We start from the raw sequence: 20,001 nt of genomic DNA, 5'->3' as shown, positions 1-20,001 counted from the left end.
GGCTGCTCCAGTGCCCCCCAGAATCCGGAGAGGTCTTCGCCGAAACCGATTCTCCGGGAAATCACCTGGCTTCCTGCTGATGGGGGAAAGCGGGACTAGCGCACGGGCTGCCTCTAGTTGCAGAGGCATGCCTCGCGAAGGAGGAGAATTTAAATGAAACAGAAATCTACGAGGATAAAGGGATAATTCAGCAAGGATTTTTCTCGCCTTAATATTCTGATCCTCGTTTTCCTTGCTTGTTATCCTAGCACTAGGTCAGTATAGCACTGAGCATGGCAGGGAAGCCTTTACCAGAAGTAAGTTTTAAGTAGAAACTTCTACTAGCTTCAGCAAGACCAGAACGTTTTTCCTTTACCACTCTTCTGACTCCCATATCTAACTCAGAGTGGTCTAAGAATGAACTAGTATTTCTTCAATGATGCTGAGAATACACAGCATCATATAAATGCTATGTACCAACCAACCATCCGTCCTTCCATGAAAGCTAAGTACAATGTTGCTCCCACCAATCCTTTACAAACTTCATTTCACTTTTCTGGCAAGTCTAGCAGATGCTCAGAGAAAAGTAAATTCGTTCTAGGACAGACAAGTCAAATCAGGGCAAAGACAATAAAGTAGTAAGAGAAGTTACTGTAGCTCAGTCCTCTCCTATAAGGGGCACTTCTGAAAGGGCAACTATTTTACTATTTACCACTTTTCCAAGTCATGGAAGAGCACTGCCAGAGCATTCCCTGAGAAGAGAGCAAAGTTTCTGTAACACCCCTTGATGTATGGGGAGGAGAAGGGGAAGAGAATGTTTTTTCCAACAGTGTTAGGACCTAACAATCCCAACAATCCCACATATCCAGGTAAGAGGGAAAACTAGGTTCTAAAGTAAGTCTAGATGTCTTAGTGCACATGTGTAGCTGCACGCACGGGAGAGGGGACACACGAGATCATATCCAGTGTACCTGACTTGCCTCCTTATGCACAGAGACAGGGCTGAGCAAAAGCTAGATCTTGTCAGATCTTCTTAGGCACATTCTGAGAAAGTCTCTGTATATTTATATACTGCTCTAATTACAAGCATAGAAGCAAGAAGGAAACACTGAGGTCCTTGCCAGCTTCGTTCATATTCATTGAGAAAGCACATGGATCCTCCCCAAGTCACAGATGTTCAATATGAAAATGCCTGAATTCCACTGAATCACAGCAAGTTTGGAAAAAGAGCCATGTCCTATGCAGCCCATGCAGTCACTAAGAAAACATGTGAATCATGTTCAATCAGGCACATTCACTGAAAAGCTAAGTAAAACCTTCTGTTGACAGGGTCAGGCAGTGCCTAAAGAGGGAAGTTCTGTATTCAGATACAGCATGCATGAAGATAGCAGAGGAAAAGATAAGATTGACGTAGTTATCTGTGTTTCTGGCAGTATTCATGTATTCTGTGAAACCAAGGCACTTAAACAGTTTTATGAGAAGTAAAATCATATATAACCACTGCCCATCTACATGTTTCCAGAAATAGTACATCTTCAGGACACTATAGATGTTCTGCCTACTGTGAGCATGAGCCTTACCTTATAAGCGTTCCTCCACCTTTTTCCTCCTCCTGCCTTCTATGAGTCTATTCTTTCCATTCCTTTCTTAAACTCTTTCTCTTCCTCTCTTTTGCCATGTTCATGATCTCATTTTTTTCTTCCACAAACCACAAACAGAAGTTTCTAAATTTTGAGGAGATGTTTGTCATCTCCTGGATATATTTAGCTGCCCCTGCTGTTCCCCATCTCCTCTGTGACATGCTGACCTACACAGAAAAGGGAAGTAATATATGTAAGACATGGAGGGAAGCTACCACAATGACATTATCCCAAAGGAAGCAAGGTTTCAAAGTTTTAGTGCAGTAGCTCCCTCCTACATCCTCCACAGGTCGGTCTCATAGTGAAGACACTTGCCAGCTCCTCAGATCTAGCAAGTCTTCTAGTGTAAAAAGTGGACAGGAGGATAAGCATAACATTATTTGAAGAAGAAGCATGTTGGTTAGAGCACACTAAATGCCTGTGCATTCCAGTTGAGAAGGGATCCACCTGTGTGTGAGCCAGTTGCTCAGTTAGACAGCAGAAAGTTACTTCTCCACCTGTCCTTCATTCCCTTTCCTGGAGGTAGCCACCTCTGACTTCATAGGCAGGGGAACAACATGAAAATTCACTTTCAAACTGCTGAGGTTTCAAGCCGAGCCTCTTCAGGCAACCCTGCATGGGCATCCGTCTAATCCACTGTGCAAGGCAGTGAACTCTGGTGCTCCCAGAGCAGCTCTCCATGCCAAATTCAGCTGTCCTTGTGGCAGGGATCCAGCCTCCAGGAAAGGACCGAGGAAGGAAACTGGAAGGTGATAACTATATCAGCTGCTCAAACTTAATCGGACGGTATTTGTAAATCACTATTTACTATTGTTTAATCCTCCTTGGATTAACTGAAAATTCTTTTTCCTTCAAGGAGAATTAAACTCTAGCAAACAAAAGCTGTGTATGATACTAGAGTGTGAAAGATCACTGAAACAGAGTGTTGTTACAACCATGAAGGTCTATCATGAACAGAGTTAATTCTACCCACTAACACTGCCTTGCCCACGCAACAGCTGTGGCAGCTTAAGATATGACCCTCCCATGGTGAAGACATGGCTGAGGTGGTAAAGCAGCATGACTACTTCCTTTTCTACAACTCTCTGGCTCACTGCAAACCATCCTCAGCAGCAGCAGCAGTTTAAGCCAAACCACCTGACTCGGGACTGACGCAGGGTGGGAGCACTACAGGATCCATTCCAGGGCTCATTAGATGGGCGGTAGCAGCCAGCTGAGGGCAGAGCGTGGCTGAACTGCTCCAGACAGAGCTGAAGCAAATAAAATAAAACCTGAAAATCTTTCCATGAAGTTATTTCCTGTGCCGAAGGAAGACAGTATGGTCTCAGCTGCTCGTTGCTGCCTTTTAGCCAGGGGGTACCATGCTTCCATTTCTGCCTACCAGGTGGTGTTCCCTGATCCTCTGTGGGTTTAGTTTAAGGACAAAGATTAGCTTAAGCAATGCTGAAATAATGATTTCTGTTAACCCTAGTGATTTTTTTTCCTATGCTGGGTTACAGAGCACTCATATAAATCAGCTTTCTGGCAAAATTGTGGTGTGAGGAAGCATTAATATCTTCAACTATTGCAGCTGGATCTAAGAAAGGATATCTGTCTCCAGACTCGCTGGCTGGGGTCACTATCGATATTCAGCCTGGAATATGTGATATATGGAGAAAGAGTTAACTTTGCAGAGCATCAGGTGTTTCATTATTTATAGTTCCCCAGGCTCACATATATTGATTTCAGTAACACCTCTTTGAAGGAGTGTCAGCTGAACAAAAGATTTGCTGGTGACCAAATGGAGGCTAGTTACAGTTACTATAATAAAAAGCTATGTGTGAGACTTGTCTCCTTATAAATGTAGTGAACTGTAATTAAGAGTGATTTTTAATTCTTTTTTTCTTTTCTGGTAGCCATCCCTTCACTCTTAATCACAAACTAATTTGCAGAACTAATTTTGCTGCGGAATAGATGAAGAATCTCTGATGAAGAATCATGTAGTTGCCAGAATCTGACAATATTGGAAATAATGTACTAGAGTCTGTCAACAAAGGTAGGAAAGACTTTCATACTGTTTATGGTACAGATAGTAGTAGTGGGTTTTTCAGTTTCATTCCAGATGCCTTCGCTCCGTCTGTAGAGGATGTTGCTGCTGCCTTCTGTTGGCAATTATTTCAGAATTTGTCACTCAGGTATGACTAAATAGGATTACCCAGATCAATATTTTCACATTAACTTTTAGTTCACTTAACTCATGCTATCATCCAGGCCTAATCATCTGTCCCGATGTTGTGTTTTCATTTTATGGATCTTCATTAATCTCTGTGCTCTAAATCCTGTTCTGTTTCTACTGCACACCTTCCCAGCTGCAAACCCAAGTGTCACATCACTTGTCAAGATGATTGCTTAAATATATTTGGATGTGCTTGGAAAAATAGAACTCTGTGTTCTGCACACATTAAATTTATCCTACTATCCCCTGCAGGATAAAGATATTTCTTGTTATGAACAATACATAACTGATTTTTTATTATGAACAAAGTTTATAGAAAATATTAAATAAAATATTAAAATAAATATGAATATAATTGAGATTCTGCTACACAGATGTTCATTCAGATTTTGACATCCTAACCAATTTTTATCAATATGTTTAGTTTATAAACTTAGCCACAGATTTCATTCATCTGGCAATGAGTTTTATCCAGAAGGCCCTATTTTTGATTGTTGTTCACTGCCTAGTTTGTTTTGCAGTCTATATAACAATTAACATGTTATAAAGCTATCTTTAAGATGGAAGGCTTCTTTCTTTTGCTGTCTGTTATTCCAACAATCTGATGCAGATTTGAAGCAATCCCTTTAAGATGGGTTCAAAGGTTCATCCTTATGGGCCAGGAATAAATATACAAGAGCTTCCCACTCCATGGGTTGCATTCCACGTAAAGCTGTCTTTTGCCATCTGCTTGCCACTGCTGAATCCAGGCCTTAGTGGTCTCTCTAAAACTTGGAGGTGAACTCCAGAAAGCTTGATAAAATATAATCCGAGGCTGAATTTAATACTCCTTGGATATAATATCTCCCTTGACTACTGTGTTGAATTTTGATACAAAATGTATGAGATTATCTAGATTATCAACTTTTGTCACGCAATAATAGATCGCAACCTGCAATCAGATCCAGCTGTCAAATTCTATGTGCGTAGAAGGGCAAAAGGAAAAAAGATGCAATGAAACAAAATGGGACCAAATCCTGTTATCTGATGTGTTTGTCTGAACTGCAGATGACACCAGAAGTATGCAATGTCCAAACATATTTGCAGGAGGTCTAAATCCACAGATAATCTTCATCTGGATGCAGCCTCTTAACTCAAGGACATAAGTGCAGCATTAGAGAAGTTATTCCATATCTACAGGACACGATATCCTAGCATTTACTACACTCCCCAAATCTCTCTCTCTAAACTTTGAAGCTTTAAAAAGCAAGAGCTGGCTGAGAGCAAGCAAAATAAAACCATTAGAATCACATCTGAAGACATAAGAAGCCATCAATTAGAGGATTGCTCTGAGTTAGCTTTTCCCAGATTTCCCTGCAGTGACATCAGTTAGCTGATGTTAATATTGGCCAGCACTGTGCACAGCACCACTGGTGCCAGCAAGCCAAAATACCACAGTTGGAAGTTAAAAGTCTGTTAATAGAGTTCAAACTGCAAACAAGATGCAAATATCAAGAATGATTGCAATGGCACACCAGAGGATAGGATGCATTTTCTGTCATTTGCAGTCTTTAAATCAAGGTTAGACAGCTAACAGACATGTTTTATTTCAGTCACAAATGGCAGGGCTTTAGGCAGGAAATACCGAATAAAATTAAGTCAGGCTAAACAATTAGACTGTTCTTTTCTGGCTTTCACATCTATGAAAATCCAGTTTCCTGGGGCAGCAGCCCTCATCGCAGAAGAGCAGCCCACACAGCGTGCTCAAGACCTGGAAACCTGCTGCTATCACTTCATCAGCTGAAGTCCCTGCTGAGGACTCAAGCTTGTGGCACTGAGATGAGGGAGAGTTGACACATAAAGCTGTATCTTAATATGCTAAGCCACTATGCCAGCTGATTCCCTTGCTGCTTTGAGCTAAGTAATTATTTTAAATAGCTGTAAATCAGAAAAGGGCTTTGCTTTTAAAAGAAAAATATACTGTAATCCATGTGTGAATTAATGCCCTTGGCTATTTTCTCTCTCTCACGTGCACAAACACTAAAAGCAACGAATTCATCAGCAATTTTTGAGCCTTTGTACTCCTTTTCCAGATGATAATTTCATAACGAGTTTGATGCCTGAGTTTTGGCTGCTGTGCTAAAACTGACACTACCACAATTACGTTCCTAAAAGATTCACATGCTTTATTAAACAGTCTATTAAGACAAAGCTATAAGTACACAAGAACAAAACAATACTCCTTGTCCCAGTATAAGTGCCTCGACCTGCTGATTTTCAGGGCATACAGTATTATGCAGTACTATGTATTTCTCTGGGAAGGTGACAGCTGGAGCTGTGGCTGGGTGGGGTGAAAGCCCCCCACCAGCCATAGGGGAGCAGATGTTTGCATTACCTCCTGTAGCAGGTTTGTTTTTGTTGGCAGCTGTCAATAAACTGTTGCTGGCTAATTCTGCTCATTTCATTTTGGTCGGGGTAGTGGACACCTAGCAGCTTTTCCATAGGCATCCATTTTTACTATGTGTGAAAATACGTTTGTACAAATCCTAATTAATGGATCCGATTTGCTTGAGAGTAAGCCAAACTGAGTGCTGGAGACAGAAGTTGATTGCCTGTTTTAATTTAGGACATACATGCTGCATCTAAAAGTAGTTCTGACAGCTTCCTCCAGCCTCTCCATGTCGGTATGGGGAAATCCTGTTTTTACTGGGAATTATCCAAGATCCTCATCTCTTTTTTTATAGAGTTTATCACTGCAGAATCTTTATGGGGCTGAGAAGGTTCCTTATCACATTCCACAGAGAACCACAGGCAGATACTAAATTATGTTTCTGTAGGGCACGTTTGCATCTTGCAATGGACAGAGAGCCCGGAGGTAAAACTGACCCTGCTCTTCAGCTGAAGATGTCATAGCACCACCCTCAGGGTCCCCACCCTGAAATAACAGCCCCAAGGGGTAGATTATATGCCAGAAAAGCCCTGGCTATCTCACCATCACAATTTTTAAAGCCAAACAGGTGTCTTTGCACAGTGAATTTATTGGGGTGGGGAGCTCCTGCTGAGCATTCACTCCATGTGAGCACAGTCACAGAGGGAGTCAGCAATGCAGCCTACACCTCCTGCTTCCCAAGGCAGTGGCTTTGGGCTTGTTTTTCCCTGCTTGCTTTCCCTGGTGTATTCAAGAATAAATCAACACAAGCTTTTACCAATTTTAGCTATATATCTTCGGCTCTGGTGGTGGGAACATCAACTATGACATGCTTGAGATCAAAGCAGTGGTTTTAAAGTTTCAAACATGGAGATCACACCGTTACCCAGAGCAGATCGTTCCCCAATACAGAATAGTCAACAAAAATCTCTTTTTAAATGTTTTTTCATCACTCCTAGCATATTCATGAATGTTCACATCTTTGACTGTGTTACTTTAAACATAACTCTATGTATGGGTTGCAATGCTTCCATGTATCATACTTCTGTAAATATAGCAATCGATGTTTGTATTTCAGAGTGAACTGAGGCAAAAAGGATAGGAAGGAGAAGCTTCTCAAGCCTTTAAGTAAGGCATAAGATAAACTTCAGTAATGTATTTAGAGGAAAAAAGGACTGCTTGGCATCTGTAAAATGAAAGCAGTACTTCTAAACCCATTCATGCCCTAGAATGTGGCTACAGGAACAAGAAGATATCATAGGAAGACTAAATTCCTACATCTAATTTTAGGCAAGAATTGTCTGTAGGCCTAGCTTGCTATTTCAATTGCACTTGCCATGTGTTCATGCCTGACTTGACCACATTGCTCCTGAATTCCTGCATCAAAGGGTTTATGGCTGCTTCTTTCAAAATAACACAAAATGCATCCCTTAGCTGAACTGTTCCAACAATGCCATTGGGAAAATGAAACCGGATTCCTAAACCTGCTTCTCAGAGTAGGTATCTTGGGGACAGCACAGCTGGGGACGGCCCCTCCCAGGGCCAGGATGCCCCCAGCCTCAGTCATACTCTAAAACTAGATGCCAGCACTTTGGGGATTATTAGACTGCATCTATTTTAAAACACATTTTTTTCTAACAAGAGTTACTAGCCTTTTCCAGGACACCAAGGAAAAGAATTAACGCCCTGCTCTTCAGACTTTGCCAATAAGAAAGATAAGACAATCTTAAAAGTGTTTACATATAGAAAAAGATGTGCAACAGATTCCACTCTGCTGGAAGTAGACCTCAGGCACAGGGAGGTGTAACTGCCTGGAATGGGAGAAACACATACGTACCAGAAATCCCAGTGTTGTATCTGGCAGAAACAAACCAGCACTGAGAGGGGCATAAAATATCCTAGTGAATTCAAATACCGTTGTTCCTGTGCAGCACAGTACTTACTTGACTGAAAATTCAGAGAACAGAGAAACTGGGCGCTCTGCTGACGTTGGGCTGTGCCCAAGGCATCATTTTCCCTTCACGCAAACCAGACAAAAGACCATTTCTGCAGCCAGCCTCTGGGCTGGTCCCTAGGAGAGGACCTCCCTTAGGGAGGCCCCAGCCACCCTAGGGCCCCCAATCTGCACAGGAAGAGCTGCTGCTGGGGTGATACAGATGGTATCCCCACTGTCACACAGGGGTGGGGACCCCAAGCTCCACACCATCCCTGCTTCACACGGGGCCTTGCTCTGCCTTTCAGCTTCCCAGTCCTGACCACCATATCCTTGCCTCTGCCCACCACACCCCCACATCTGCCTACCACCTCCCAAATGAACACAGGCAAGACTCCCAGATCACCACACAAACCCACAGGGAAAAAACCACACAGGGAAAAAAGACATTGTACCCTCAGTAAAATCTAGATGCTTTCTCTCTGGCTCCATCTTCAGTTTATTGCTGAATGGTGGGGAGGGAAGGGGAGGAGACCATTGGGCAGCAGAACTCGCTGAGGGCTGTAGGTATTTTCCTAGGTCTGGGAGCAGTTCACAACTTGCTCACTTATTCTTAAGAAAACAACACTCATGAAAGTGCTCCTGCAAGGCTGAATAAAGGGTCTCTCTCAGGCTCAAATCTCAGTTTACACACAAAGAAAAAAACATATTGCCAGCATGAGCTCATGACATGGTGATCTCTCTCTGAACACTCATTTTGGCTTATGCACTTGGAACAGTTTTGCTATTTTCTCTGTAGCTCAGTTGTGCGATATTTCACCTCGCTCTTCATCAAGAACCAGGAGGGGTCCGTATTGAGATGGAATGAAAAAATAACAGGGATTTTAATTTAATGTGCAATTCTTTTATGAGAGGGCCTTTTGAAATGACAGACGACATTTTTATTTTCCTACAAAGACATTCTCTAAAACGGGAAGAGTTCAGGACTGCATTTTCTCTTATTCTCTCTGTCATGAAAGAGCTGCTTTCAGTTGTTGACACAGACTGTCAGGATTTCATTGCACTAAACAGATTGCTGGCACCTGGTGGGAAGGTAAAATGAATTCATCTACACTGAAATACTAGTTTGTACTTCAAAAAGTGGCATTCATTTGCAAGTCCTAAAGCTGTCTACAGATGTGAATGAATGAAGCTTTATAGTGATCCTGCTGGAGGGGTAAGCAGAGTATGCACATTTCAGTCCCAAGCACAGAAGGCACCTGACGTGTCCAAGGTCAGACTGAATGCACCTGAACCAAGATCTACTGAAATCCATAAAAGATTTCCTGCAACTTCAAGGCATGCTGAGCCGAGACCTAAACCAGTGACAGAAACAAAATAATTCATGACCCTCAAATCTCTCTTGTAATTGCTATTTTAGGCTACTTTTCTTCCTCCTGTTTTAGAGCAGACTTAAACCAGAACATCAGCCAAAACATGAAAATTTATTATAAGACAATATGATACAAGAGAATTTGTGTTAAAGCTTTCCAGGAAAAAATCATATTGCAAGGACAAATAATAGCACTTTGTGGCCAAGATAATCTTTAAAGGAAATCAGAATGAGTTGAAATATCCCCATGGGCTTCTTTGCTTGAACACTAAAGAAGTTATCTGAAATGTTTTATTTACTGCAACAACTTCAAGCCATTATTGCCTAGATTAATGGGACAGAGCTATAGCAGAAATACCAACTAGAATTCAGGACTCAGTAGCATACCAGGGAAATGAAAAATCCAGACCACTCAAAATTGCACACTGTTAGGCTGCTAAACAGATGCAAGTCTTAAGCAATGAGCACTTAAGTCTTCTTATTAATTTAAATACACTTTTTTAATTGCAGTAACAGCCATGTAGTCATAACTGTAGGATCCACTTGGAAATACAGATGGCTCTAAACTATATGGAAGCAAATTATCTCAGCTGAGATTTAGTCATACCACAGGTATGGAAGACACTCAAGCTGCTCTGAAAAAAAACAACCTTATTTGCTTGCACACAATACCACCCGAACAGCTCCATTGCTTTCACACCTGAGCTGGGCAAAGTAGATTTGTCAGCAAAGGCTTGGGACTTCTTTACTCTGCAGTCAACAGCATCACGAGTATTTTTTAACCTACCATTTGTACTGTCTTCTCATACTCTTATAAACACATGGGGTTTATATTAGCTATGGTTTTGTTTTCTCTAGGTGGCCACTTCTTACTCCACTTCACTGCATATTTAAACTGACTGCAGTTACAGTAATGGAGGATTCCCCCAATTGCCTGCTAACCACAATCTTGCAACAGAAAACACCATGGCACTAACTTTGTCCTCTTCCTCTCCTTCCCTAAGCTCCAAACCACTTATTCACCCCCTTGAGATGTTCTGACCAAGGCAAGAAAGCAAGTTTCCAAGTCAAAGTTCTTGAACAGAAAATGGCTCTCCAGCTACCCCTTTTCTCTCTCACATTAGCAGCCTTCCAGGCTAAGATCCAGCACTAACTGGTGGCTGAGCCAGGAAAGGACGAGCTCGCTCAGATTGCTGGAACTTCCTGGGCCAAAACTAACACGTTCAAATCAAGGCAATAGGTGGTCAAAATGGACTGTGGAGCACAGGCATTGTGCACTCACAGGGGATAAAGCCAGCTCATAATCTCCATGGGTATTGGTTTCTGATCAGATGGAAGATGCATCTTCCTAAGGAGTGTGTTGAACGAACCTACTGTTGGGAGGCAAAAGCCTGGCTGAAATGACAAGGTCTGTCTTCAGAAGGGTTCATCATAATCTCCCCCGGCCAGGTAACAGAAAACAAACAAAAAAACCCCGCAAAAAGTTGTCCTGGCTACTAATACTACCTCGAGCATTTAGAAATCCAGCCAGAATGAGTTTGGAAACCCAACTAGGCCTTTGAATCATAGACTTGGAACAACCTAAGACAGACATGCTCAAAGGGCAACGTACTCTGCTCTCTCCACTGATTAAAACCCCCATCCAGACAACATCACCTCAGCCCCCTTCAGATCTGGTTTCAAACATTTTCTTCCCATCTGTGCTTCTTTCTCAGCTAACTCTGTGCAATGCTGCTGTTGATGGATTATACAAAAGAGAGATACAAGATAAAGTTTGTATTGTTACTGTAGTAAAGACTCTCCCATCCATATTTCTTTCCAAGGACCCCAATATAAATGAAGACTGCTCCCCACAAGGCAGGGAAGAACAATCCTCAAATATTCTCTACAGGACTATTTTAGTTCATTCACGAATTATCATAACATATAAAAACATATGTAAAAAGTATCGGGTGAAACCCTGGCCTGACTGAAGGCAATGGCAAATCTCCCATTTACTCTAATGGGACAGGATTTCATCCACTAAGTTCCAAAATGAACCTTTTCTGCCTATATTTCCTTGGACATGAGTAGCACATATTAGGCAGATGCTCTGTGTTTGCTCAACAGCTAAAGAAAGTTCTTCTTTTCCCCCCAAATGATGTCTTGTATCCCCAACAGACATCAAATAATTTCTTCAGAAAATAATATCAAATTGTCAGGGCTTGTACTGTGTAATCTGGGTTTGGCATAACCAAATAAACTCCCTGGCTGCTAGTCATGCCATTAATAGTAACAGCACAGTTAAGAGACCTTTCCTTTGCTTTTCCACTTGTACATGTCTCCGTGTCTAATTTCAAATGCAGTTAATCGTGAAACAAGGAATAAACTGTAAAGTGGAAAGGTTGAGGATGAGGAAATATATTGAAACTCCTCTCAGTGAGTACAAGGGCAATGATCTGAGCACCAGGGACATTAAATTGGGGCAGAAAAAAGTGTTCAGAGAGGATGGCTAGCCATCACGGCAGCAGTGCATGACTTGCCTCTCAGAGTTTTCTGCTACTCCTCTACATGGGTTGCTCCCTTGCAGCCACAGGACATGACCCCAGCCAGAATTTCATCTGCTCCAGTTTATGCTCCATGAGTTAACCTCAACTGCCTCAGTCTGCACTAATAAGCTGGGCAGTGAATTGCAACAGGCTGGGATGTAGGCAGGCTCCTGCCAAGAGCTGCCTCTGGCCAGGGCATGGAGGACAGGCAGGTACAGGGGCCATGATCCAGGGACTGCAGCCCGTTCTCCCATGCACTCAAGTCACAGACAGCATCATGGGATATCCAAGGACATCAAGCCATTGCAGATAATAGGTGAGCAACTTCCTAGGAGGTGAAGATCATTGGGAAAATAAGTATCTTCAGGGTAAGGTGACAAAGAGTTTTAAAATTCTCTCTTGGGAGACACAGCTTTCCTACTAAATTACTCCTTCGTGAACTCATGCCTGGCTTTCCCTCTGCCCATCAATTAATGTGTTAAAAAGCCTCACCAGAGCACTGGGAGATGTAATTCCCTCTTCCAAACCTATATCTAAAGCAGCCGTTCAATGTTGGCAGTTTTTGTATGCCCAAGTTTGGAAGCCACGTTATTTGACCTCTCTGTTAGAAAGACAAAACTGTCAAGCTAATATCTCAGCCTGGGGATTTTTTCCTCTTTGAAAAAACACAGAGAAAAGGCAAGGGCACAAAAATGAGAAAATGCTTCAAACTAGAGTTTTAAAAAGGCGTTTAGACAGAACAAATATGGATCCCTTGGTTCATTGTTTTCTGAGGAGAGAAAAAAGCAGTACATGAATGCGGTTAGAACATTTCAAAATGAATTAAAACACCCCATCCCAGCACACCCAGCTTACCCTCTCTGACTGCCTTACCTCAGTTATTACTAACTGGTAGAAATCAACTCTGCTGTTATGACTGAGAGATTCAAGGCACAAATATGACTGCAGAATTTGCTGCAAAGGCTTATGACCAGAAGAACTGGCAGAGAAAAGACATTTCAGAAAACACAGCCATGAGGACAACATAACTTTTTAATTTCCCCACCGGTATATGGTGGGTGGATTTATTTACCTTTGGTCTATGAGGCAAGACTTATCTGTTGGCTTAAATCTTTACTAAGGGGAAAAGAGGAAAAATTAAGGACTTGATAGAGGAAGCTTTATAGTATGAAATTTGGAAGGCTTAATCCTATGACCCTACTTCTGTGGTGGGTTTACAGGACACAAAAAGCACATGAAAAATCTCACTTCAGTGTTACTTCTCACTATTCATTCTCTTGTGTACTTTTTTTTTTTTTTATTTCTAGTTCCTTCTGTCAAAGGAGAAAAAGCCCAGAACAGATGTGGAAAATGTAGATAGATGGAAAGTGCGTCAATCAACCAGCCAAGACATATTTAAAAAAGGCCAATGCTGCTCCTTAACCACACCTTTCTCTTTTCACCATCTTGTCCCTGGTACCTCCAGTGTCCTGTTTCCAGCACACAGCTCAGCTGGGCAGAGTACATGGCAGACTTGGGCTTACAGTGGGAGTTTCTGTGCGCAGTACAATGCACACGAAAACACATTAAACTTGGTGTGTGTGTGAGCAAAGCTGGCTCAATAAAATGAATGAAAGAAAGGAAAAAAAGAAGGAAAATTAGTGAAAAGAAGAGCAAAAGCAAAGATAGCAAATAACATCCCAACAGTTTATCAGATCATTAAATGAGGGCATTGTTTTTTCATTTAAAACTCAATATTTAAAAATAATAATAAAAACTCATCCTATTAACTGATGCAACTAATGGAAAACAAATGCATGGTTTCAATGAGCCAGATATGGAGAAAATGCCAATGAATAGATTTTGGCAGGGCAAAGAAGACTTCAGTGCAGAGTGAATACAAGCAACACTTCCTCTCCTCCTCCCATTATGGGATACAACAGCACAGAGTACCACATACACACAGAGTACAAATCACAACATTGCTGTCTTGTTTTAAAAGTAGAAAAGAATGTGAAATAGGAACTGCAAACTTAACTTCCCAAAATTTATTTTCTAGGGAATGTGCATATATTTTATTTTCTGCAACTTAATGTCCAGCATGCAAAGTACATGGTTCAGTTGTGGAACACACTAAGTTTGGCATAAGGATCTCACTTGGCATGAAGATCTCACATTTTTAATAACAAGGGAGATTGGGCTGTGCTGAGTGATAGCTATTACAGACATCAGCTTTGCACAGTTATGTCTTGGGGTTTCACTGGAGCCAGAAGTCACAGCCTCCAGAATTTCAGTCCTGGAGTCCAGAAGAGATTTTGCTCCAGAAGGAGTGAGTCCAACACAAGTGCCCGTCAGCAGCACACTTAAGGAATTTGGTGGCCACAGACTATCACTGCCAGGTACCTGGTAGAGCTCAGCAAGGAGCTTACCACTCCAAGCAAGTTTGGCAGCACAGACCAGCGGTGGCCTGGCTGAATCTAGCACATCTTTCATTTGGCATGCTGCCCCTTTCCCAGAGGAGACAAAGATTGGATGATCAGGCAGCAAACAGCCTGAAGAGCTGGGCACATTTCCAAGTACTCAACACCACCCTGCTAAAGCTGCTGTCACTGAAACTAGTTCCTAGGAAAGGGCAGGAAGAGGTAGGATGTGTATGGAGCAGTATAGTCTGGATTTACCTCCATACCTGTGAGGAAACCTCCAAACTGGGACATGGTTCCCTTGGCCGATAGTTACAGTTGAGTTACAGTTTCCTACAGTTGAGTCCTGTAGGAAACATTTCATGGTTTTTTTAACAACAAAAACATTTCAACACTAACATCTTTGACCAGTGGCCTAGACGCAAAACCATCGTAGCAACCACCAGGGACAGTACAGTTTGTAAGAAAGAAGCTTTGCAAATAACTACAGTCATACAGCCCTATAGCCATAGGGGCAGGATCCCATGGTGCTACGCTTAATTACTGCTCAGGCTGTATATGTTTGTTAGGGACAATGATCACTGCAGGGAGGCAGTGAGCACAGCAGCTACATTTTATATTCAGCTGTAGAATTTCTTTTCCCCAAACTGCATTGATCTTGCCAAACAAAATTTAGAAATCCAATGGAGTGGATCAGTAATGCTGCTCAGTCCCATTTCAAACGCAAAGAAAAAAAATATATGAAACTGTGCAGAGGAAAGCATGTGAAAATGAAAAATGTAACTCCACACTCAGTGCTCATTGTGACAGATTATAGACCACAATTATTATTTTTATCACTGTGATGCTTTCACACAGGAGAAACAACAAAGTTGTCAGCAAAACAGTTTTAGAGTCTATGTCTACAAACTCCACAGTGAATTTTAGAAGACATGACCCTATAAACACAGTTCCAGTGTTTCCAGCAGGTGATCCCTTTCTCACCTCTAAGCATCAAGGGGAAAAAAAAGAAACACATTTCTTCTTTCCCTGTAATACACTCGCTTCTCTGATGGTCCTGGGTGCACAGGAGGGAAACAACAGATTATTATTTTATTCTGCTCATAAGCAAATGGGAGACAAAGAGGCTTTTGGTACGACTGGGAGAAGGGGCAGAAGTCTGGGTTGGGAGGATAGTGTTGTGGCTGGGTTTCTGCCCACCACCTCCCTCCCCACTGGAAGGATGAGGAAGGATGTGGTGTGTGCAGAAAGGAAGAAAGCAGAATTCCACTATGCTATGCTGGTGTCCTAATCAGCCTTGGCACAAGGGGAAATTACAGCAGCCTAAGAAAAACTGAAAGCACTGAAAATGAATTTAAAAAGCTGAGACATCAAACGCCTTTTTGGAAGGGGCTTTGCTGACTGTATTTACTTCATATCTGCTTATCATTAAAAAGTGAGGCTAAGAGGTTTTAACTTTTCCAAGGCAAAGTCTCAGGGAACATTACCTTTATTCTCTCTCACTTAATACAGATTCTGTTCCCTTTCTATTGAGGGAAAGAAATGACTTTACATGAACTGCATATGAGAACATACAGGAAAAGCTTTGAATGAAAAACATGGGAGAGAGAAAATGAGAGGATGAGGTTTCCTGTTCTTGGTGAAGTGTATTCTCCATACAGGAACATTTCTAAATTCAACATCCTACTTCGGCCCTGTCTACACCAGAGAAAAGCACCATGTTAAAAAAAGTGTGAACTGACATGTCTTAGGAAAACTTAGGAAAACACAGTATTGCACTGAGGTATGAATGACAACAGCTGTGTTATTGTAAAACGTGCTGGCTCCTAGTGGTTAACTGTGAGGTGTGTCCCGCAGATAATCACCAGTTTTGTTTTTCACATCCAACATGCCTCTTCACACAGATATCTGTTATCATCTGTTGTTTCAAATGACCTGCCTTGGCATAAGCAGAGTGTAAGGCATACATTTACAGAACAGCACACAGACATTTATGCTCTGGCCATTCATTTTATACACACACTTCACTATCCCTTCTGTCTTCTCTTTGAACAGAACAATATTTAGGCTTTTCTCTTCTTTTTGGAAGATGTGTCTGGAGATGCAGTATTCTGCCAAGTAGAAAGTTCTTCCATTTCATAATTGTGACCATTATTTATAATGGTTTTTTGTCTGTGATTTTTTTTTTTTTTTAATTTCTCTATAGGTACCACCTTATTGTGAGACTTATATGTCCTGGAGTATTCCCGAGTCTACAATTTTAAGACAACTAAGAAGTTCCAACCATAATTTAATGATCTGTATTACCTGCAATACCAAATCTATTTACTACACTGTTCATAGCAACTATTTATGGGGTTTAAGAAATTAGGGAATTGTGAAACAGAAAAAGCTAGAAGACACTTTCTCATCACAAGGACGGCTTTTCACTCACAGACATTTTGGCATTCCCTCACCAGAATTTCCCCTGCTCAGCTTCAGCAATACAAAGCATTTCGCAGGACAGTCAACTGGGTTGGTCTGAACTTTTCCTAGTGGTAAGTGGAGGCTAAACAACTCTACTGGGCACATTGCTGAGCTGAATATGAGGTTAAAACAAAAAAGCCCACAGACATGATTTACATGAATATCTTCCTCACTTGGGTTTAGGTTTCCTTGGTGTATGTCTCATTCCATCTCGGGCTTTAATGCTTGCCGTTTTTCTGCCAAGAATGTGAAATCTGTTGTCAGATTTTGTTATTAAAACCACTGTGTGGTGTTGCTAACAACCACTGGTGCATTTTAAACACAGCGTGCTGTATCACTAGGATTACTCAAGAAAAATCAAGTACAGTGAGAACTGGGAAGGTGGGGGCAGAACAGTTACCTGTCAGCATCAGGTCACATATCAGGTTATCCAGTCAATATTTTCCCTGTCTCCAAGAACAACCTCCCATTACAAAACACTCCCACTGCATAGTTCTGTCAATGTCTGATGTAGCGAGGCTAAGCCACAGAGGGACCTGAAAGAGCAATCCATAGCACTGCGCACTGCACCTGGACAACGCGAAACTCTCCAGAACAGCTGAGGATCTCACAGGCTCCTCAGGGATGTTGTTGATGGAAGAAGGCCAGGACAAGTTTGGGGGAAAAGAAGAAAAGAAAGGAGTTACCAGATCATAATTAATCAGGCTAAAATACAGGTTAGAGATAGCTCCCCATGTCTTAGCATAAAAGTTGCCTAAAAACAAAAAGGAAGGAGAAATTGAAACCTGTGAGAGAATACACCAAAAAATGCACTACCGCAGGATTACGTTACGGAAAGTGTGTGGACCTTTTCTTCAGTGTGTGAAAGTTTGAAACATGCTGTGCCATTTTCAGCACATTCTATTTTAATGGCTAGAGAAAACCTGCATCATTAACCTGGTAAATGCATGTAGCAACACCACTAAAACTGGAGAAACACCAGGAGCAGTTTTCTTTCCTCTTATATAATTAAAGGACATTTACAACCTCACCTACAAATAAAAAAAAAAAACAAACCCACCCACAACAGGTTTGCTCAGTAAGAAGAAACTACATTTCACTATGTTAATTTAAATTAGCAGCAATCAATTTTATCTATAATTTCATTTAGCTACCATGATTGAGTTGCTAGTTACTTTTGAATTTCCTGTTAAAACATTGATTTAGAGCAACACAGAATAATAAAACTACCTCAGTGGCATTTTCAGTTGCAAAATAGAACAAAGTCATTAGCAGAATTAATAGATTCTGGGTTTCCATTGCTATGCTTTCTTTAAAAGAAGCATGCTCATTATCATGTTGCACGGGAAGAAAAGAAATTAAAGGAGCAGGAAAGAATTAATATACTTACAGGACATGAAATTTGACTCATCTGGCAGCTGAAGCCATGCTCAAATTTTTGTATGGAATTTTTCTATTCATAATCTATATTGCTCCTTTATTGAGAGCAGATCTCTAGTTGTCAATGCAGGAAGTTTGCTTGTCAAGGGGATTTACTTGGAAATAGTTAAGTCATGTTATGATTCATAGTGTCTTTTCCCAGTTAAAAAAACCCCAACACTGTTGGATGCAGCACAAAAGTTTTTCTGATCTCACAAGCTACACTCTTACTTATCACAATAGTCTCCCAACAGCAATGCATCCTGTCAGCATGACATTCTGTGGCTATAAACTCACATCTCATTCCTCAGTTCACCGTTTACCTGCCAGAAAGAAACAAACTCGATGTTGTAAGGTAATCCTTACATTCAATCAGCTGTAAAAAAAAATTATCCCATCTTCTAAAGATATTAATCATGCAAACTTTAGCTTCACTCTTCACACTGTACTTTTAATCCTTGTTTAGGATTGTGCTTCCAAGCACTTCCTCAGTAAAAACCCCAGTGCAGCTGCAAACCCCTCCAGACTCATCATTGTACATTGCTCCGCAATTCTCCACGTGCCAATGGATTTTCTACAGTATCTTGGGTATCAGAGCATGAGGGCACCAGAACATGCACACACACTACCTGCACTTCCCATAAATGCATTTATAGATTGCTGTCAAGAGATTTATTTGCATCAGGGTGCCCACATTTTCATTTTCGCCATTGGCTGCACCCACATTAACACGGTGTTGCTTTTCCATTCTATCATTTATACCCATGCAGCATTTATCTAATCCAGAAATGCCTCCTCTACTCCAGCCTGACAGGTAAATGCAGCAAGTTTTCAAATATTTCCTTTCAGATGTCATAGCTCTAGTCTCTTCTAATCTTAGTTTTTCCACTGTCCTTTTCACCTCTCTCAGAGGTTTCAGTTAATCACAGTTCCTTCTCATCTGGTCTCTAGGAAGTCTTATTTTTCTGTAGGTGTACCCCTTGGTACTCATAACTCATACTGATGCTGCATTGACTCTCCCTTGCTCTGAAGGGCTTAACCCTTCATCCCTTCTCTTAGCTGGAAAAAAAGATATTTGCAGCATCCAAGAGTTGTTACTGCAACAGAAAGAGCAAAGGTGACATGTCTTGCAAAGACACATGTTCTCCCTAAAAAATGAAGCAGAGGCTGCAAAAAAATATTGGCAGAAACGAGCGTTTCACACATTATCTGCACTTCTTAAACACAAGGGTAAAGTATGGGGTTTTTCTCAAGGAAAGGAAAAAGCCCCAGCACAATACAGTTTTGCCAAACGTTTTCAACTCTAGTTCTCTTGTAAGTGATTTTAATCTTCCTTCACTGGAGACAGACATTTAGCTCAATTGGTTTTTGTACTGCTGAGGTCTAATTTGCAGGCAGGTGCCCCAATTAATCCATGAATCCATGCTTTAGAAACAAGTTTGGGGCTTGTGTGCTCTATATTCAAAACAAAAACCCTAAAGAAAGGTTAACAAAACCCTGGTAACAACATGCATCTGAAGGAACTTAACATGTTATTGACTTAAAGGTACACAACTAAACATTACAAAGCCTATACTACATAGATTCAATACAAGCAGCAATAGGAAAACAATAACATCTAAGAGTTAATCCTGCAAATCCCT

Source organism: Manacus vitellinus, unplaced genomic scaffold (assembly GCF_001715985.3).
Source record: "Manacus vitellinus isolate BGI_N305 unplaced genomic scaffold, ASM171598v3 scaffold_0_pilon, whole genome shotgun sequence".
NCBI lineage: Eukaryota > Metazoa > Chordata > Aves > Passeriformes > Pipridae > Manacus > Manacus vitellinus.
This window is presented reverse-complemented; position numbering follows the sequence as displayed.